Raw genomic sequence first — 23,922 nt, 5'->3', positions numbered from 1 at the left:
GATGACACACTTATATCTCTATTACCTGGCGACCCGTCTATTGAGTATACATGACTGGTTTAACGGGGGCTGGTCCGATCGGGCCTACCGGCTGGAACTTAGCATGCCTGGATTGCCCAAGATCCAATCCCTAATGTACGGGGAATCCATTCCATCTTCCTTGCCTGATGTCTCGCGCTCTGTGCTCCTAGCTTGGAGGGTGGCCTTACGACACACCAAATGGACACACAGACTCACTCAGCACACGCCCCTATGGCACGGTACGTGGCTCGGGGAGGTTAGTGGGTTACAGGGGTTCCAAAAATGGGATCTTATTGGGATCTCCCAACTTGGCGATGTGTGGGCGAGCGGCCACATGCGCTCCTTTCAAGACCTCCAGTCCCGATACTCCCTGCACCCGTCACAATTTTATAGATATTTACAATTGCGTCATGCCCTCCACGTACATATTCAAAACGATACCAGGGTCCCCGAGTACAGCCCCCCAGAGGCACAGATCATGCTGGGTGACCTGGGGAGGGGGGGCATCTCCTGCATCTATAAGACGCTGGTCAACAACACCCCGACCTCTCTTGACCGTCTCAGGGGCCAATGGGAGGAGTGGGTGGGTCCGCTGGATGAGGAAGATTGGCGTGATGCTCTCATGTCACCCAAAATGGTCAACTCATCTGCTAAACTCTGCCTGGTCCAATTATATTACATTCACACGGCTTACCTGACCCCGCAGCGCCTATATCGGGCCGGCTTTTCCCCGTCCGCCGCATGTACGAGATGCGGCCAAGACCTGGCTGACTTCAACCATATGGTATGCGCATGCCCTCGATTGGTTCGGTTTTGGGGAGAGATCGAATGTGAGCTGTCCGAGGTCCTGGGGTGGGAGGTTCCCCATGATCCGCGTCACTCCCTTCTCGGAATTACAGACGGACTAGACGGGTCCCGGAACGAGAAGTTACTGTATAGTACAGCCATGGTTGTAGCCAAGAGGGACATTGCTGCATCCTGGAAACTTCGCATGCCGCCAAGTGTGGAGAAATGGCGGAAAGGGATGGACTGGTGCGCGGCTCAAAAAAACCCATGTACGAAGCACGAGGGTGTCCTAAGAAATACCAGAGGGTGTGGGGCAAGTGGCTGGGAGCCGTGGAATAACTTGCTCAGTATGGATATACTATGTATTTACTGCTGGGGGGTGGGGCCGATTGGCGACACCTGTATTTCTTGTACTGTAGTGTATCAATACTGGTGCTATCCACAGCCGTGTTGTTGGTGCTTGTTTTCTAAGAAAATCAATAAATTTGTTTATCAAAAAAAAAAAAGGAGTGGAGCCAGCACGCAGCCTTGTTTTACTCCGCTACTCGTCTCGATCTTCATAGAGACATGGGAGCCTTCACCCAGCTTGATTCTAATCCAAGTATCAGAATGAAGTTGAACTATTGCGAGAAGCAGAGGCCGGGGTACGCCCAAGGACTTTAATTTACTCGGTCGAAGGCCGCTTTAAAATCTACGAAACAGCAGTGCAGTTGGGTTTGTTGGACTGACACTTTCTCTATCAAAACAGACAGGGTTATTAGGTTGGTTGTTGTGCCAGAGTTGGCCACGAAACCCGTCTGACTGAAGGGGAGTCGCTTTGTTTCGTTGGCCCAGGCCAGCAGCTCTTCTAACAAGATGCTGGCATAATATTTAGACTCAACATCTAAGAGTGCAATCATTCGATAGTTACTGGGGTTGTACCTTTTCCCGCTCTTGTGGATGGGATGAATGATAGCACCTCTCCAGGACTCAGGAACATTGTTGTTTAGCCTGCAGCAAGAAAACAAGGGGGGCAGATGGACTGTCCAGAATTAAGCTTCCGATTTAAACAAGGCCTGGGGAGACCGTTTGGCCCAGGTGAACCATCAGCTCTGGCTTTCTTTATTGAACGTAGAATCTTATGGTTTAGTTCTTCCGGTGTCACTGTTGACACAAAGGGTGAGTCGATGTTGTCCCCACAAGCCCCATTTACTGGTTCTTCAAGAGGACTAATGACTGAGAGGCTAGGGCCCGGCCATGTTGGCTTCGTAGCCTCCGTGGAGGGTACCTTTACGTTGGCTATACTAGGTAATTTGGGGCTGGCGACTTTGTTGATGTTGCTCTTAAAATGAGATGATAAAAAGGACGATCATTCGTCAGCACTGATGTTTGCACTGCCATAGCACGTCTTTTTAGACGAGATGAAACTCTTGTATCTAGATCAGAAAACACCAAGAGGAAGGGGAAGAGGTCGTGGTACTGGACGAGGAAGAGGAAGAGGAAGGGGAAGGTGAAAAGGTCAATCTGGACGGGGAGGAGGCATCGAAAGACACGAAGAAGCTCAGGAAAAAACAAAGGGATATTATCTGTGCAATTGCATAAAGAAATGATGATCAAAGATGACATAACAGAGTCTAATTTGATCATAAACCTATCCAAATAAAATCTAACTAAGGATGAACAAAGTCTTCTAAATAAAGGCCTTACTTTCTGTCCAGAAAAGCATCATGATCACGTCGAGACCAGGATTGACATCTACAAATTTGTACACAAACTAACATTTGTGGAGTTTTTTAACAAACAAAATATGAGTAACATCTCTGAAGTCATGAATCGTGAATTTGCAAACATGGAATCCACTAATGAATACACAATCTCAGACGTAACAGACTTAAGAACAGCCTATTGTCTTGTGAACGACATGGATGATGTGAATGTATCTGATTCTCACGTCTTGGAAGATTTGTCTATCAGTACTGACAAACATATAAATATACGAAATTGGTGAACAACAACTTTGTGATGAGAGAACTGGAAACTTGGCTACAAAGTTTACAAAAAGGATTCAGTAAATGTAGCAGCTGCAAGGCATGTAAAATCGGGAGAAACAGGAAAAACATCACTGACCCACAAGGAAAAGTGTTTAACATCAATGAAACAATCCCTTGTGAATCCACATACGTAGTGTATCTAATTGAATGTTTCTGTGGGAAATGCTACATAGACAGTACGATATGCCCACTAAAAAATCACATCCTAGAACATATCAGAGCTACCCAAAATAAGGATAAAACATATGCAGTTGCCAAGCATATGATGGCACACGAAGGAAATAATTGGCTGAATATGACTTATTCAGGCATAGCTACAGTGCCGATACATGAGAGGGGTGGCAACGGGACCCTCAATCTGAGACGTTTGGAATCAAGACTCATCATAAGATTCAAACCATGACCACTTTAGGGTTGAATGGGGATGAGGAGATGTACATTCACTTATAATTCTCTCTTTCTCTCTTCTAAACCCCTCTTTTCAACATCCATTTGTTCATTATCTCTTTTCATAATTCTTTGTATTTGCTCAAGAAACATGTCTAAGATCCAGGAATCAGTGATATGACTGAAGAAAGTGGGATATGTACGGCGGGAAATTGATTGATTACTATGGAATGTATTTACCAGACCCATTGACAGTATACCACATAGAGTTTCCATATATGGTAATTGTGGCACACAGCCAGGAAGTGGACATTAGAAAAAGGACACTAGTCCATAACTCGTGATATTTTATGACATTTTATGAATTGCATATAACTTGCATATGTCAGACTCTGAGATGTCGTAAAAGTGTTACTACAAACATAATAATAGGGGTCTGACCAAGTAGAGGAATGCTATGGGGTATATGACATTGACGTTATGAATGTAATATCAATCCATACCAGTCAAGACAAATATGTATAACATAATACATATTATGAAATGTGTACATACATGTAAGACCCCCTTGATTACCTATGAATGATGCTTTTATTTAAGGTTTAATAATTATGACTAAAAATGCCTCATAATGGGAGCAGTGGGAGAGTGGTATAAAAAGGTAAAAGCGAAGATGGACTATCGCTGTGTACCATGACCAAGACCTGTGTGGTTGAAATGCGTAGGTGGAGTGAGATGGCTTGCAAATAAATGAAATCACGAAATCACCAGGAGAGTTCTGCTTTATCTTTGTTTTTGGTGAACAATAGAATTTAAAGGCCAGTCCAGCCTTGACGCATGCACCAGCTGTAAAGTCCGCCCTTCGTTTATGGACTGTGTTGTTGGTATATATATATATATCCGATAATGCATGAGTTTACGTACCTGTTTAAAAACTGTAGCCGAGAACCGTCGTTTTTCTTCCTCTGATGAAGGAGCTTGGTGTGCTCTGAAACGCGTAAGGATTGTTATTGAACTCAAGATTGCCACGCTGTTTATCCTGAAATAAATGGCTGAAAGTCATCCCTTCGTGTAGCGTCTTCCCGCATCAAGGTACCTATTTTGTTGGATATATTTTGCGGCATCCTGGCCGCAGGGAATGATGCCACCACCGCAGTGGTGCCCCTACGCTGAGGAGAACAACCTTTACAACGCAACTTTTACAACGCACTACCATTACAACGAAACTGTTACAACGCGAGTGCATTGACAACGCAGGACATCACAACGCAAGTCTTTACATCGACTTGCACTAGATGGCGTGCTAACATTAAAAATAGTGTAGTTTACTATCCCAACACCTTCCCTACTGTTACGTGGACTGGAGTTGGAATAGTAAATTACACTTTTTTAATGTTAGCACGCCATCTAGTGCAAGTCGATGTAAAGACTTGCGTTGTAATGTCCTGCATTGTCAATGCACTCGCGTTGTAAAACTTTCATTGTAACAGCATGCGTTGTAACGTCATACATCCCTACGCTGACACTGGTTAGCGAAGGAAGGGGTATGAAGGTGTTAATGGACACTTGAACAGCGTTGGGAGCCTGTAGGCCCATTTGGGTTTTACTTGTTTTTTAATAATGACTTTTTACCGCGCCCATTTGGGTAATACTCCTGTGACTAAATAGAGTAGCACTACAAGTACCAGCATGCCAAGAGGAGCGCCCAGGTTTGGGGAATCCGATAATGCATGTGATTACGTACCTGTTTAAAAACTGAAGCGGAGAACAGTCGTTTTTTCATCCTCTGATGAAGAAGCTTGGTGTGCTCTGAAACGCGTAAGGATTGTTATTGAACTCAAGATTGCCACGCTGTTTTTCCTGAAATAAATGGCTGAAAGTCATCCCTTCGTGTAGCTTCTTCCCGCATCAAGGCACCTATTTTGTTGGATATATTTTGCGGCATCCTGGCCGCAGGGAATGATGCCACCACCGCAGTGGGGCCCCTACGCTGACACTGGTTAGCGAAGGAAGGGTTATGAAAGTGTTAATGGACACTTGAACAGCGTTGGGAGCCTGTAGGCCCATTTGGGTTTTACTTGTTTTTTAATAATGACTTTTCACCGCGCCCATTTGGGTAATACTCCTGTGACTAAATAGAGTAGCACTACAAGTACCAGCATGCCAAGAGGAGCGCTCAGGTGTGGGGAATCCGATAATGCATGTGATTACGTACCTGTTTAAAAACTGAAGCGGAGAACAGTCGTTTTTCATCCTCTCATAAAGGAGCTTGGTGTGCTCTGAAACACGTAAGGATTGTTATTGAACTCAAGAGTGCCACGATGTTTTTCCTGAAATAAATGGCTGAAAGTCATCCCTTTGTGTAGTGTCTTCCCGCATCAAGGCACCTATTTTGTTGGATATATTTTGCTGCAGCCTGGCCGCAGGGAATGATGCCACCACCGCAGTGGGGCCCCTACGCTGACACTGGTTAGCGAAGGAAGGGGTATGAAGGTGTTAATGGACACTTGAACAGCGTTGGGAGCCTGGAGGCCCATTGGGGTTGTACTTGTTTTTTAATAATGACTTTTTCGCCACGCCCATTTGGGTAATACTCCCGTGATTGAATAGAGTCGCACTACAAGTACCAGCATGCCAAGAGGAACGCCCAGGTGTGGGTAATCCGACAATGATTGTGATTACGAACCTGTTTAAAAACTGAAGCGGAGAACAGTCATTTTTCTTCCTCTGATGAAGAAGCTTGGTGTGCTCTGAAACGCGTAAGGATTGTTATTGAACTCAAGATTGCCACGCTGTTTTTCCTGAAATAAATGGCTGAAAGTCATCCCTTCGTGTAGCGTCTTCCCGCATCAAGGCACCTATTTTGTTGGATATATTTTGCAGCATCCTGGCCGCAGGGAATGATGCCACCACCGCAGTGTGGCCCCTACGCTGACACTGGTTAGCGAAGGAAGGGTTATGAATGTGTTAATGGACACTTGAACAGCGTTGGGAGCCTGTAGGCCTATTTGGGTTTTACTTGTTTTTTAATAATGACTTTTCACCGCGCCCATTTGGGTAATACTCCTGTGACTAAATAGAGTAGCACTACAAGTACCAGCATGCCAAGAGGAGCGCCCAGGTGTGGGGAATCCGATAATGCATGTGATTACGTACCTGTTTAAATACTGAAGCGGAGAACAGTCGTTTTTCATCCTCTCATAAAGGAGCTTGGTGTACTCTGAAACACGTAAGGATTGTTATTGAACTCAAGAGTGCCACGCTGCTTTTCCTGAAATAAATGGCTGAAAGTCATCCCTTTGTGTAGCGTCTTCCCGCATCAAGGCACCTATTTTGTTGGATATATATGTATATTTAGTCAACAATTCTGTCCCAAGCGAAGGGCGCACTGTCTCACAGCTGGTGCGCGCGGCGAGGCTGGATCAGCCTCGAACTCCAATCCTCCCCCAAAATGATTTACACGCTGCACTCTCCCAGGGTTTGTTATTTCAATAAAGATTTATTCAACAAGCCATCTCCTACTCCTTCTCCACCTACGCGTTTCGACCAGGAGGTCTTGGTCATGATATATAACATTAGTCCCTCTACGCTTTCATCATTTTATACCAATTACCCATTGTGCACATTACGATGTATCACCTATGAATTTTTATGTCCCATGGTCACCTAAGAAAATTCAAGAATGCTTACATTTTGATAATACTCACAAGTGAACTGGTACAATTGGAAATCAATTACTCTTAACATCAAGTTATCTGACAAAATGTTGAAAATTATATCTTTTGTCGCACAACGTTGTATGCTTTTCGTAATTTAAACTGCCATTCCCAGAATGCATCATAATGTGCACAATGGGTAATTGGTATAAGATGGTGAAAGCATAGAGGGACTAACGCTATACAACATGACCAAGACCTGCTGGTCGAAACGCGTAGGTGGAGAAGGAGTAGGAGATGGCTTGTTGAATGAATCTTTATTGAAATAACAAACCCTGATTTAAAAATTGTTCAGAAAACCCCAAAACCCCCCAAAAAATTATAAAAGAAGAAAGAAGAAAAAAAAAAGTTCTTGTAAGAACTAACTTTCCTGGTTTAAAAAAAGAGCTAAATTTCTTTGTTAGTGTTAGTTTAGATGAATGTATGTGTAGTATGTAATTGACTGAATGAATGCATTAGTAGCGTATGGTGAATGTATAAGTGCAGAACCATGAGGAAGTGCTGCAGCATCACACAGTAACCTCTTTAACTGCAGTGTGCTGTAGTACTTCCGAAGCACAGGGATGCAACATATGTACATAAATATGTTGCAAATCTATGCTTCTCTCTGCACGGCTCCTTAAAATGCAGCCATGTGCTGACACAGGCACCCTTGCACCATAGTGCAAGGATATCTGTGTCATGTGCTGTTTATTTTTCTGCAGGAAGACACACCTTCCTGCACAAAAACAATGAGAAAATGCATTTTTCTTCTTCAATGTATGCTGAACATTTCAGCATGCATTGAAGATATAAAAATGTGGAGAAATTAAAACAATTCTCCTTGTTGTGCTTTCCTACACCAATTTTCGAATGGTGCAGCATTCACATACATATCGAGATTTGTGATTTCTGATAAATCTAGACATGTGTCTTGTTCTATGAGTATTAAGTGCAATCATGCACAACAACACTTATAGAACACCCTTTCAACAAAAAGTGGTGTGCATGATGAGGTTATATTTACATGGAGTATAAAAAGTGCACAGAGTGCCTTTTCCTCTCTTTGTAAATATAAAAGAGTATCTTGCACAATAACTATGTTACAAAAAGTGACATATTTCCGTTTTTAAATTTCCTTGCGAATGATAGAAGGTAAGCACAGAGTTTTGTCTGCAAAGATGTTCAAAGAAGAATGATTGAAATGATTGCGGTCCTTCAACAGCTAAAAAGGTGAAATATTATGAACCCCTCAAATCTCTTTTTTTGCAGGTCACATGATATCTGATTATGGTCATAAACAGAGTGTTTTTAGCAACGTGTTTCAACTTTGTAGCTTCTTGCAGGCCTCTTCATTCTGCATATTGAGACTTAGTTAAACTTACCTTCACAGTAATAGAAATAAAAAATGGTATACATTTTTTTCTGTTTTTCATTCAAATATAAATTCATATAAATTGCTTATTTTAAAATTTGGATCTGTGAAAGAAAAGGGAAAAAAAATTATAAAGTAATAATACATTTTTTACAACACAGCATAATTTCCACAAAGTAATTTTTTTGCCTTTTTTGCTGTTCTCAGAATACATTAAATTTCACTAAAAATAGTGATTTCAATCGTACTCATCACTTAACAGCGGGCAAAAAAAACACAATCTCAAAGATTGTTAAAAAAAAAAAACAACATGCCATCCTCAAAATACAAATCACAGAAATATAAAATGCACACAGCTAACAAAATTTTTTAACTTTAACTTACAAAAACTGTAAATGATGTCGCTATAAAATATTCACCAAATCTAAAGTTGAATTTTTGGAGGATGCACCACGCCCACAACGTTTTCCTTCAGTGATGTGGAAATTTTCTACTTTTCTCGAGGGGCAAACAAAGACCAATACCACCTTTCTCATGCACAAGATTTTCAAAAGAGTTCTGTTACGAGGGGATCCTAACAAAAAATACTCATGCGGCACAGCAAGTATGATGAAACACCTAAGGACCCTTCATCCAAACAATCTTGCACAAGAAGAGTGCAAACAGATGAGAAACACTCCTATTCTGTATCTGTAAAAAGGAATCACAAATAAATGTATATTAATAACTTTCAAAATTATACTATTCTATCACTGTACAAACACATTTTATATAAATACTGACTAAGAAACTATGTCCCTGAACCGCAAGTGTGACGATGGTTAAAACACTACATGCATAGTGCATACTACTTTGAAGCCTACCTCACTAAAACTCTACATGCTAACTGACTAAATGATTACAGTACTATAAGGAGACACACTGGGTGAGTGACAGGGTGTTTGCTAGAAGAGTATGAATACTAACTAGGGAATTGAAGGTGTGAAACACAACTGTGTAGGTGATTAGAGGACTGCATCCATACTGCATAGGCATTTAAAGCAGTCCATGTGCTAAGGCCTGGCTCACTGCTTGACTACTTGGGTACTGACTGAATGATTAGAGTACAGCAAGGAGAGTGCCTAGGTGAATTTATAAGTGCTAGGCTTTTTGCACAGGGAATGGATTACTACTTGGAACTGAATGGGTCACTAGAGGAGTGCAAAGGCAGTGACAAGATGTTTGCTGGACTGTATGGTTACTGACTAGGAAATTGAAAGTGTGAAAGACAAGTGTCTAGGTGGTTAGAAGACTGCATGCATAGTGGATAGGGGTTTGAAGCAGTCCATGTGCTAAGGCCTGACTCAGTGCATGAATACTTAGGCACTGACTGAATGATTAGAGTACTGCAAAGATAGTATCTTGGTGAATTTATAAGTGTTTGAGTTTTCGCACAGTGAATGGATTAGTACATGATGCTGAATGGGTCACTAGAAGACTGCAAAGGGAGTGACAGGGTGTTTCCTGGAAGTGTATGGATACTGACTAGGGAATTGAAGGTGTGAAAGACAATTGTGTAGGTGGTTAGAGGACTGCATGCATAGTGGAAAGGGGTTTGAAGCAGTCCATATACTAAGGCCTGGGTCACTGGATGAGTACTTGGGTACTGACTGAATGATTAGAGTACTGCAAAGCTGAACTAAGTACAACGGGGGAATTTCAATGGTTTTTTACGAGTGGAATGTCCAGCTAACTATAACATGTGTGAAACCTATGGTTTTTTCAGTGAATTTGCAAGGTTTTTTAAATGGTAATTCCTAACTATAACGTGTGTGAAACCTATGTTTTTTGTGTGAATTTGTAAGGTTTTTTAAATGCTAATTTATGTATCTATTATTATATTCTTTATATATTTATTTTACAATAAACTACCTATGTATATAGTTATAGATTGACTGTATCCTTTAATATGGAATGGCTCAGCTCTTTTATTTTGAATTTGGATAAAGTTGAACAGCATAGTTAATATCTTCTATAAACTTATAAACAGTTTAAAATGGTTTTTTTAAGGGCTTTTCACCATGCGTGCATGGTGCACGCACGGTGCGCGCACCCCGTGATTTTTTGGGAAAAAAAATAATGTTTTTTTCACCCTTCGGGGTCCTACAGGGACCCCCTGACAAAGGCTAGGGGGTCAGGAACACTCTACCCTGCCCCCTTTTCATGTTCTCCACCTTTCTTTTTCACTGCCACACACAAAATGGTGTCCGACACTTCCTGATTTCGACCGATTCAAATGTTGACTGACATCTAACCACCAATCAGAATTACGCTCGCTCACGGCACCGTGCGCGCATATAGATATTTGTGTACATTTAACTGCAATTTTCTCAGGAACTACTGAACAGATTGACACCATATATGCAAAAGGCACATGCCTGACCTGAGGACTACCTCTTTGCCAAATTTCAAGTAATTCTGTTCAGCCGTTCGGGCTGTACCTTCGACTAAAGGTCCTATGGGAAAATGCATGGGGAAAACGCGTTTTGGGACCCCCCTTTTTTCTCAGCCCCCGCTTGACGAATCACCCCGAGACTTTCAGGGTAGGAGCTGAGCGGAGCGCCCCATTAGTTTTGAAAATTTCGCGAGGATTCGTCAACCGGCGCCAAAGTTATTCAAAATAGAATTTTTAGATTTCCTATGGGAACTCGGTCCTAACTATAACTATCTACTGGCGACCGCCAGTAGATAATATATACCAATCTGTATTGAAGATTGAGTGGATATATAACTGTCTGGATGGAGGATTTAGTAGCTGTCTGACTGTCTTTTTAAGTGAGTAATTAAAAGTGTCTCACTTAATGCATGGATTAGTAACTAAACTATGTGAATGTGTGCAGCACTGTCTCTGTTGTTGTATAACATGCTGCCTCAGTTGGTCACTAAGTACATGAGTGTGTATATTAGTTATTGATTAGTTGGGTGAGTATTTGTATGGGACACTGAGTTTGTGTGTGGTTGGATGGGGTGTGTGTAACTCTATGCATAGATGTGTGAATGGTTGATTGACTAGGTGTATGGGTTTAAGAGTGCATGTGGAAACAGTTGTTTGGGTGACTGAGTGTATTTATTTGTGTGTTGGTGAGCGAATATATGTTTTAGTTGTACATCTTCAACAAAGTAAAAAAATAAAAGGCATTGTATGTGAGAGTTGGTGTATATAAATAAGTTTGTGTAAGAGTCAGTGGTTGTGAGAGTAAATATATGAATGAGTGTATATTTGTAATGGTGCTTTTTTAACATATTAACAATGAGTTACTATGTGTTTGAATAAATGAGGTGTCGTTGGATAATTGTGTAAGTGAGTAAATTTAAGTGCGATGCATTTTTTTCATGAGTGAGTAGGATGACTGCATAACCAACTAAGATGACTGCTGATGTGTCAATGTTTATATATGTGTATAAGTGCATTTGATAGTGTTCTATTAATTAATGACTGCATGTATAGATTATTCTGTTGTTGAATGGGTAGTTGTGTGTGTAGACTTAGGAATCAGTGAGTGGGTATGTAGTAACTGGTGTTGGTGTGTCAATGGTTTCAAATCTGGTACTCTGTATTTTACAGTGAGTGATGAAAGGTTATACTAGTGTATGATGTGGTGTATCGGATTGTCAAGTGGATGATGTCATCAGTGATGTCATTTGAGATGTCATCAGTGATGTCATCAGTGATGTCACTGACCATGTCATGAATGATGCAATATGTGACATCATCAGCAGTGCATTGCGGGCGTGTGGGTTATAGTTAGCAGAACTAACTATAACGGAGGAATTTCTATGGTTTTGTACGAGTGAAATGGGCAGCTAACTATAACACCCCTGAAACCTATGGTTTTTTCTATGAATTTCTAAGGTTTTTTAAATGCTCATTTCTAACTATAACGTCTCTGAAACCTATGTTTTTTTTCAGTGAATTTCAAAGGTTTTTTAAATGCTAACTTTTAAGTGTGATAGTAGTTATATCTATTTTTTTGTACTGATTTTCTAAAGTTTTTTAACTGTTTATTTATAAATATTTTATTCATTAAATAACATTATATATTTTTCTGAAAATTGCAAAAAAACATTTTTTAATTAAAACTGAAATATTGATTAATTTTCTTGTTTTCATTTTTTATTTTAATACATTTATATCATTTTCTTTAAAAAAAAAATTCAATTTTTTTTCGCAGTCGTGCACTCAAAGTGTACACGTCACGGTGGGTGCGCGCATTCTAGCCGCCATTTTAGAAAAGTCATGAAGGATCCGCGTATGGTGTGCGACGGCTGCGTGTTTTTCAGTTACATCATATACATTTAATATCACGTGATATGCGCGATTGATATGCGACCAGTCTGCGACTCCTGCTCCCACGCATTCGTGACACATGCGCATTACGGTACGAGATGTTTGCACGCTTGCGGGTCCCGCGTGACATCATATACGTGCTGGGGCGCGCTGGGTGCGCGACTCCGGCAAAAAAAATGTATGTTCCTAAATTATATGTATGCGTCTTTAATATACATATTAAAGAAAGAGATTATGTAAGATATTCATCAAAATAATATATTTGTACTTATTTTTAAATATATTTTCGCGAAGTCGGGTGCGTGCATCGTGAGTGCAGAAAACCAGGTCAGCAGAGCTGCTGTAGAGCCAGAGAACCAGGTCAGCAGAGCTGCTCTAGAGCCTAAGAACTAGGTCAGCAAAGCTGCTCTAGAGTCAGAGAACCAGGTCAGCAGAGCTGCTGTAGAGCCAGAGAAACCAGGTCAGCAGAGCTGCTTTAGAGAGAGAGAACCAGGTCAGCAGAGCTGCTTTAGAGCCAGAGAACCAGGCCAGCAGAGCTACTCTAGAGCCAGAGAACCAGGTTAGCAGAGCTGCTTTAGAGCCAGAGAACCAGGTCAGCAGAGCTGCTTTAGAGCCAGAGAACCAGGTCAGTAGAGCTGCTCTAGATCCTAAGAACCAGGTCAACAGAGCTGCTCTAGAGCCAGAGAACCAGGTCAGCAGAGCTGCTGCAGAGCCAGAGAAACCAGGTCAGTAGAGCTCCTTTAGAGGGAGAGAACCAGGTCAGCAGAGCTTCTATAGAGCCAGAGAACCATGTCAGCAGAACTGCTTCAGAGCCATAGAACTGGGTCAACAGAGCTGCTTTAGAGCCAGAGAACCAGGTCTGCAGAGCTGTTGTAGAGCCAGAAAACTAGATCAGCAGAGCTGCTCTGTAGCATAAGAACTAGGTCAGCAGAGCTGCTCTAGAGCCAGAGAACCAGGTCAGCAGACCTGCTGTAGAGACAGAGAAACCAGGTCAGCAGAGCTGCTTTAGAGAGAGAGAACCAGGTCAGCAGAGCTGCTTTAGAGCCAGAGAACCAGGTCAGCAGAGCTGCTCTAGCTGACACTGACTGACTGACACTGACTGACTGACACTGACTGACTGACACTGACTGACACTGATTGACACTGACTGACACTGATTGACTGACACTGACTGACTGACACTGATTGACTGACACTGATTGACTGACACTGACTGACTGACACTGATTGACTGACACTGACTGACACTGATTGACTGACACTGACTGACTGACACTGACTGACTGACATTGACTGACACTGAATGACTACTCTCTACTACTCTACTACTGACTCTCTACTACTCTCTACTACTCTCTCTCTACTACTCACTCTCTACTACTCACTCTCTACTACTCTCTACTACTCACTCTCTACTACTCACTCTCTACTACTCTCTACTACTCACTCTCTACTACTCTACTACTCTCTACTACTCACTCTCTACTACTCACTCTCAACTACTCACTCTCTACTACTCTACTACTCACTCTCTACTACTCACTCGCTACTACTCTCCACTACTCACTCTCTACTACTCACTCTCTACTACTCACTCTCTCCTACTCACGCTCTACTACTCTCTACTACTCACTCTCTACTACTCTCTACTATTCACTCTCTACTACTCACTCTACTACTTTCTACTACTCTCTATCACTCACTCTCTACTACTCTACTACTCACTCTCTACTACTCTCTACTACTCACTCGCTACTACTCTCTACTACTCACTCTCTACTACACTCTCTACTACTCTCTCTCTCTACTACTCTCTACTACTACTCTCTACTATTCACTCTCTACTACTCACTCTCTACTACTCTCTACTACTCACTCTACTACTCTCTGCTGCTAACTAGCACTCTCTACTACTCTACTACTCTCTCTCTACTACTCACTCTCTACTACTCACGCTCTACTACTCTCTACTACTCACTCTCTACTACTCTCTACTATTTACTCTCTACTACTCACTCTACTACTTTCTACTACTCTCTACCACTCACTCTCTACTACTCTACTACTCACTCTCTACTACTCATGCTCTACTACTCTCTACTACTCTCTCTCTACTTCTCACTCTCTACTACTCACGCTCTACTACTCTCTACTACTCACTCTCTACTACTCTCTAATATTCACTCTCTACTACTCACTCTACTACTTTCTACTACTCTCTACCACTCACTCTCTACTACTCTACTACTCACTCTCTACTACTCACTCGCTACTACTCTCTACTACTCACTCTCTACTACACTCTCTACTACTCTCTCTCTCTACTACTCTCTACTACTACTCTCTACTATTCACTCTCTACTACTCTCTCTCTACTACTCTCTACTTCTCACTCTCTACTACTCTCTCTCTACTACTCACTCTCTACTACTCGCTCTCTACTACTCACTCTCCACTACTCACTCTCCACTACTCACTCTCTACTACTCGCTCTCTACTACTCACTACCTACTACTCACTCCCTACTACCCTCTACTACTCTCTCTGCTACTCACTCTCTACTACTCACTCTCTACTACTCTACTACTCTCTACTACTCGCTCTACCACTCACTCTCTACTATTCACTACTACTCACTCTACTACTCTCTCCTACTCTCTACCACTCACTCTCTACTACTCTATTACTCACTCTCTACTACTCTCTCTCTACTACTCACTCTCTACTACTCACTTTACTACTCTCTACTACTCACTCTGTACTACTCTCTACTACTCACTCTGTACTACTCACTCTCTACTACTCACTCTGTACTACTCTCTACTGCTCACTCTCCACTACTGATTCTCTACTACTCGCTCTCAACTACTCTCTACTACTCACTCTACTACTCACTCTCTACTACTCTACTACTCTCTACTACTCACTCTCTACTACTCACTCTCAACTACTCACTCTCTACTACTCTACTACTCACTCTCTACTACTCACTCGCTACTACTCTCTACTACTCACTCTCTACTACTCACTCTCTACTACTCACTCTCTACTACTCACTCGCTACTACTCTCTACTACTCACTCTCTACTACTCTCTACTATTCACTCTCTACTACTCACTCTACTACTTTCTACTACTCTCTACCACTCACTCTCTACTACTCTACTACTCACTCTCTACTACTCTCTACTACTCACTCGCTACTACTCTCTACTACTCACTCTCTACTACACTCTCTACTACTCTCTCTCTCTATTACTCTCTACTACTACTCTCTACTATTCACTCTCTACTACTCACTCTCTACTACTCTCTACTACTCACTCTACTACTCTCTGCTGCTAACTAGCACTCTCTACTACTCTACTACTCTCTCTCTACTACTCACTCTCTACTACTCACGCTCTACTACTCTCTACTACTCACTCTCTACTACTCTCTACTATTCACTCTCTACTACTCACTCTACTACTTTCTACTACTCTCTACCACTCACTCTCTACTACTCTACTACTCACTCTCTACTACTCACGCTCTACTACTCTCTACTACTCTCTCTCTACTTCTCACTCTCTACTACTCACGCTCTACTACTCTCTACTACTCACTCTCTACTACTCTCTAATATTCACTCTCTACTACTCACTCTACTACTTTCTACTACTCTCTACCACTCACTCTCTACTACTCTACTACTCACTCTCTACTACTCACTCGCTACTACTCTCTACTACTCACTCTCTACTACACTCTCTACTACTCTCTCTCTCTACTACTCTCTACTACTACTCTCTACTATTCACTCTCTACTACTCTCTCTCTACTACTCTCTACTTCTCACTCTCTACTACTCACTCTACTACTCTCTACTACTCACTCTCTACTACTCACTCTCTACTACCCTCTACTACTCTCTCTGCTACTCACTCTCTACTACTCACTCTCTACTACTCTACTACTCTCTACTACTCGCTCTACTACTCACTCTCTACTATTCACTACTACTCACTCTACTACTCTCTCCTACTCTCTACCACTCACTCTCTACTACTCTATTACTCACTCTCTACTACTCTCTCTCTACTACTCACTCTCTACTACTCACTTTACTACTCTCTACTACTCACTCTGTACTACTCTCTACTACTCACTCTATACTACTCACTCTCTACTACTCACTCTGTACTACTCTCTACTGCTCACTCTCCACTACTGATTCTCTACTACTCGCTCTCAACTACTCTCTACTACTCACTCTACTACTCACTCTCTACTACTCTACTACTCTCTCTACTACTCACTCTCCACTACTCACTCTCTACTACACACTCTCTACTACTTGCTCTCTACTACTCGCTCTCTACTACTCTCTAGTACTCACTCTAATACTCACACTCTACTACTCTCTACTACTCACTCTCTACTACTCCACTACTCTCTAATACTCACTCTCTACTACTCTCTCTCTACTACTCACTCTCTACTACTCTCTCTCTACTACTCACTCTCTACTACTCACTCTCTACTACTCTCTACTACTCACTCTCTACTACTCTCTACTACTCACTCTCTACTACTCTCTCTACCACTCTCTACTACTCACTTTCTACTACTCTCTACTACTCACTCTCTACTACTCTCTCTCTACTACTCTCTACTACTCACTCTGCTACTCACTCTCTACTACTCTCTACTACTCACTCTCTACTACTCTCTACTACTTTCTACTACTCACTCTACTACTCACTCTCTACTACTCTCTACTACTCACTCTCTAATACTCACTCTCTACTACTCACTCTCTACTACTCACTCTACTACTCTCTACTACTCACTCTCTGATACTTTCTCTACTACTCTCTACTACTCTCTACTACTCACTCTCTACTCTCTATTACTCGCTCTCTACTCTCTACCTCTCTACCTCTCTCTCTACTACTCTCTACCTCTATACCTCTACCTCTCTACCTCTACACCTCTACCTATACACCTCTACCTCTCTACCTCTCTGTACATGCACACATATGCACATATATATATGCATATGCATTTATATATATGTATGTGTATATATATATATAGACATATAAATATAATGTGCATATCTATATAAATATAAATTCATGCAAACATATACATATATGCATACATATGCATGTATGTACATGAAAGTTTGAAAAACTCTAATACAAGCAAAGCTAAAAAGCCACCTAATTGCAAACAAAATTGCTTTAACTTAAACGAGGGCGAGACCTATTGCATTTTCAATGCTTGTTTACTTTGATTCCATCAAGAAGGCATTCAGATGTGTCACACATTTTCCATAAATTCTGAATGGTAGCACTCTATTTGCTCATTAGATCACTGTAGTAAAGCTACTGCTCACCAGGGAAGTCTGCTGCTGGTATTGAAAGTGCATGTTTCAGTCTGCATGTCAGAATTTTTTAATGAAATAGAAGAGGATTTGAGAAGTCACTCAAAATGTGCCCTAATTTTTCTTTTTTCCTCACTAATCATAATTTCTATGGCAAAATGAACCTCCTCATTGTGTTCCTTTTAAATGAAAATACTCACTCTCTACTACTCACTCGCTACTACTTTCTACTACTCACTTTCTACTACTCACTCTCTACTACTCTCTACTACTCTCTACCACTCACTCTCTACTACTCTACTACTCACTCTCTACTACTCTCTACTACTCTCTCTCTACTACTCTCTCTCTACTACTCCCTCTCTACTACTCACTCTACTACTCTCTACTACTCACTCTCTACTAATAACTCTCAACTACTCACTCTACTACTCTCTCTACTACTCACTCTCTACTACTCTCTACCACTCACTCTACTACTCTCTACCACTCACTCTCTACTACTCTCTCTCTCTTCTACTCACTCTCTACTACTCACTCTACTACTCTCTACTACTCTCTCTGCTACTCACTCTCTACTACTCTCTACTACTCACTCTCTACTACTCTACTACTCTCTACTACTCTCTCTACTACTCACTCTCTACTACTCACTCTCTACTACTCTCTACTACTCTCTCTCTACTACACACTCTCTACTACTTGCTCTCTACTACTCACTCTACTACTCACTCTACTACTCTCTCTACTACTCCCTACTACTCACTCTACTACTCACTCTCTACTACTCTCTAATACTCACTCTCTACTACTCCGCTACTCTCTACTAATCACTCTCTACTACTCACTCTGCACTACTCTCTACTACTCACTCTCTACTACTCTCTACTACTCACTCTCTACTACTCTCTCTCTACTACTCACTCTCTACTACTCACTCTCTACTACTCACTCTCTACTACTCTCTCTCTACTACTCTCTACTACTCTATACTACTCACTCTCTATTACTCTCTACTACTCACTCTCTACTACTCTCTCTACTACTCTCTACTACTCACTCTACTACTCATTCTCTACTACTCATTCTCTACTACTCTCTCTCTGCTACTCAGTCTCCACTACTCACTCTCTTCTACTCTCTACTACTCACTCTCTAATACTCACACTCTACTACTCTCTACTACTCACTCTCTACTACTCTCTACTACTCCCTCTACTACTCACTCTCTACTACTCTCTACTACTCTCTACTACTCACTCTCTACTACCCTCTACTACTCACTCTCTACTACTCACTCTACTACTCTCTCCTACTCACTCTCTGCTACTCTCTCTACTACTCTCTACTACTCTCTCTCTACTCTCTACTCTCTATTACTCATCCTCTACTCTCTACCTCTCTACCTTTCTCTACCTCTCTCTCTACTACTCTCTACCTCTCTACCTCTACCTCTCTACCTCTACCTCTCTACCTCTACGTCTCTACCTCTACACCTCTACCTCTCTACCTCTCTCTACACGCACACATATGCACATATATGCATATGCATTTATATATATATGTATGTGTATATATATATATATATATACATACATATATAAACGTATATATAATCTGCATATCTACATAAATACAAATATAAATGCATGCATACATATACATATATGCATGTTATGTACTTAAACGAGGGCGAGACCTATTGCATTTTCAATGCTTGTTTACTTTGGTTCCATCAAGAAGGCATTCAGATGTGACACATTTGCCATAAATTCTGAATGGTAGCATTCTAGTTCCTTATTAGATCACTGTAGTAAAGCTACTGCTCACCAGGGAAGTCTGCTGCTGGTATTCAAAGTGCATGTTTCAGTCTGCATGTCAGAACTTTTTAATGAAATAGAAGAGGATTTGAGAAGTCAAAATGTGCCCTAATTTTTCTTTCTGCAGCACTAATCATAATTTCTATGGCAAAATGAACACCCTTATTTTTCTTCCTTTGCAAATTAAATGTTTTAAGTGTTACCACTTTATTCCAATCAAGATGGCTTCAGGTGTGCCATAGTTTTGTCATAAGTAAGACTGTTAGCGCTCTAGTTGTTCTTTAAAACACTCTGGGATTTCTGTCATTGGGCTATACTTGGGCTACATCTCGGTGATATTTGTGCTACATTTGGGCTGTTTTGTCTCAGGTGGCCATCTTGGGAGACTTGTTATGAAGTTTTCTAATTTCCTCATTTACTACAGTCTCCTCAGTAGGCATACTGTCAGTTTTTTACTTTGATTCAATGAAGAGGGCATTCAGATGTGTCACACATTTGCCATAAATTCAGAATGTTAGCACTCTAGTTGCTCATTAGATCACTGTAGTAAAGCTACTGCTCACCAGGGAAGTCTGCTGCTGGTATTGAAAGTGCATGTTTCAGTCTGCATGTCAGAATTCTTTAATGAAATAGAAGAGGATTTGAGAAGTCACTCAAAATGTGCCCTAATTTTTCTTTCTGCAGCACAAATCATACATTCTATGGCAAAATGAACCCTCTCATTTTGTTCCTTTTTAAAGTAAATGTTTTAAGAGTTACCACTTTATTCCAATCAAGATGGCTTCAGGTGTGCCATACGTTTATAATAAGTAGGAGTGGTAGCGCTCTAGTTGTTCTTTGGAACACTCTGGGAAGCTGCAGTAGAACACAAAGGAATCAACTGACAGTCTCTGCCCTTGTTGGATGTACATGTTTTACTGAGAATGTCAGACTTCATTCTCACATGACTGAGAAAGATAATGTGAATTTACAGAAAATATGCTCTCAGTTTAGCTTATAGATCACCTTCCAAACCTCTGTGGGAAAAGCATGTGAAAATAGTTTTCTCTCAAACATGATTCATGATATCCCAGCAGAAGGCTTTTTCACATGGTAAAATCACCTTAGAACATACCGCAATTCCTAAAATGAGTATGGCACCATCAACAAATGATTTATAATGTAACTAAAGTCTTAAAACCTTCTATTAACTGCAATGCTTTTTAATGAGGTGCTATCATGTATATTGGTCCCAAGATGGCTGCCAACACTTCTTGGATGAAGTGCTGACAGCCAATCAGATCTCACAATGAGATGTGTGGTTAGGCTCCGCCCAGATATAGATGTGATTTTACTTTTGATTTTCTCAGGAACTACTGAACGGATTTACACCATATATGCAAAAGGCACATGCCTGACCTGAGGACTACCTCTTTGCCAAATTTCAAGTAATTCTGTTCAGCCGTTCGGGCTGTACCTTCGACTAAATGTCCTATGGGAAAATGCACGGGGAAAACGTGTTTTGGGACCCCCCTCTTTTCTCAGCCCCCGCATGACGAATCACCCCGAGACTTTCAGGGTAGGAGCTGAGCGGAGCGCCCCATTAGTTTTGAAAATTTCTCGAAGATAAGTCAACCGGTGCCAAAGTTATTCAAAATAGAATTTTCAGATTTCCTATGGGAACTCGGTCCTAACTATAACTATCTACTGGCGGTCGCCAGTAGATAGTTATAGTTGGGACTGTGTTTCCATAGGAAATCTGAAAATTCTATTTTGAATAACTTTGGCGCCGGTTGATAAATCCTCGCGAAATTTTCTAAACTAATGGGGCGCTCTGCTCAGCTCCTACCCTGAAAGTCTCGGGGTGATTCGTCAAGCGGGGGTCGAGAAAAAAGGGAGGTCCCAAAACGCGTTTTCCCCATGTTATTTTCCATAGGACCTTTAGTCGAAGGTACAGCCCGAACGGCTGAACAGAATTACTTGAAATTTGGCAGAGAGGTAGTCCTCAGGTCAGGCATGTGCCTTTTGCATATATGGAGTCAATCTGTACAGTAGTTCCTGACAAAATTGCAGTTAAAAGTACATAAATATCTATATGCGCGCACCGTGCACGCACCGTGCCGTGCGCGAGCGTAATTCTGATTGGTAGTTACATGTCAGTCAACATTCGAATCGGTCGAAATCAGGAAGTGTTGTCCGCCATTTTGTTTGTTTTGGGTGCGACACTGAAAAAGAGAGGTGGTGAACGTGAAAAGGGGGCAGGGTAGAGAGTTCCTGACCCCCTAGCCTTTGTCAGGGGGTCCCTGAAGGACCCCAAAGGGTGAAAAAAACATTTTTTTTTTTTTAAATCGCGGGGTGCGCGCACGGTGAAAAACCTTAAAAAAATATATAATAATACATACTTAACTTAGCATTTAAAAAACCGTACAAATCCACTTAAAAAACCATAGGTTTCACACACGTTATAGTTAGGAATTAGCATTTAAAAAACCTTGCAAATTCACTTAAAAAACCATAGGTTTCACACATGATATAGTTAGGTGGACATTTCCCTCATAAAAAACCAATGAAATTCCCCCGTTATAGTTAGTTCAGATAACTATAACTCACGCGACCGCCACTCTATCACAAGGATGATGTCATCAGTGATTTCATGAGTGATGCCACTGACCATGTCATGAGTGATGTAATATGTGACGTCATGAGTAGTGGATTGCGGGCGCGCAAGTTATAGTTATATGAACTAACTATAACGTGGGAATTTCATTGGTTTTTTACGAGTGAAATGTCCACCTAACTATAACATGTGTGAAACCTATGGCTTTTTAAGTGAATATATATATAGATATTACCTACTGGCGATCGCCAGTAGGAAGTTATAGTTAGTACCTATTTTCCATAGGAAATCCGCAACATTCTATTCCCAATAACTTTGGCGCCGGTTGACTTATTGGGAATAGAATGTTGCGGATTTCCTATGGAAAATAGGTCCTAACTATAACTACCTACTGGCGACCGCCAGTAGGTAATATCTATCTATATATATATATATACGTATATATATATATAGATATTACCTACTGGCGATCGCCAGTAGGTAGTTATAGTTAGGACCTATTTTCCATAGGAAATCCGGAAATAGATATTACCTACTGGCGATCGCCAGTAGGTAGTTATAGTTAGGACCTATTTTCCATAGGAAATCCGCAACATTCTATACCCGGGGGGGCCAAGTGCCGGGGGGCAATTTTATTATGTGAATGGGGGGCCCAGAGGGGCTCCCCAGCCCCGGGGACTGCCACCCCCGGGGCTTTATAAAAATATGTACGGGGCTCACACCCCCCCCAGCCCCGGGGACTGCCACCCCCCAGGGCTTCAATATTCATGGGTGGGGGGCTCAAAGGCCCCCCCAAGCCCCGGGGACCACCACCCCCGGGGCTTCTTTAGAATATATGCGGGGGCTCACGGTACCCCCGCAGCCCTGGGGACCACCACCATCCTGTGGGGGGGTTTGAGCCCCCACACGCCCGGGGACCGCCTCCTCCCCGGGTCACTAAGTATTCTAATTAGGGGGGCCGTTACGGACCCCCAAGCCCCGGGGACCACCACCCCCGGGGCTTTGTAATTGGTGGGAGGGGTCTGCGTGTCCCCCCTCCTGGAGCCTGTCATGGCCCTGGGGACCGCCACCCCAAGGGCCAGCTCCTGCAGTGTCCTGGGGTGCCCACGCCCGGGACACTGCTGTTTGCTATGGCAGGGTGGGAGCCTGGCGGCTCCCGCACTGCCATAGCAAGCTTGGTTTGGATTTTGAAAGAGAGAGCAGGGAAACCTGCTCTCTCTTTCAAAATGCAAACCAGATTGCTTTTCCATACGGGGAGCTGCATATTAGCAGCTACCCATGTGTAAAAGCAATGCCGGCTCCCGAAGGAGGCGGAGAGCTGGCTGGGACCGTGGGGGCATTGGGGCTCCCCCCGTGGTCCTCAACGTTGTATATATGCCCCGGGGGATGGGGTCCCCGGGGAGAATAGAAATTAGAGGTAGGTGCTAAATTTTTTTATGGTAAAATTAGAAGTCGTGCACCCAGCGCGGTGCTCAGCGCGGCCCCCTGGTGTGCACGCGCTGGGTGCGCGA

The sequence above is a fragment of the Triturus cristatus genome, chromosome 2_1 (assembly GCF_964204655.1).
Source record: "Triturus cristatus chromosome 2_1, aTriCri1.1, whole genome shotgun sequence".
Lineage (NCBI taxonomy): Eukaryota > Metazoa > Chordata > Amphibia > Caudata > Salamandridae > Triturus > Triturus cristatus.
Note: the sequence above shows the minus strand (reverse complement) of the source record.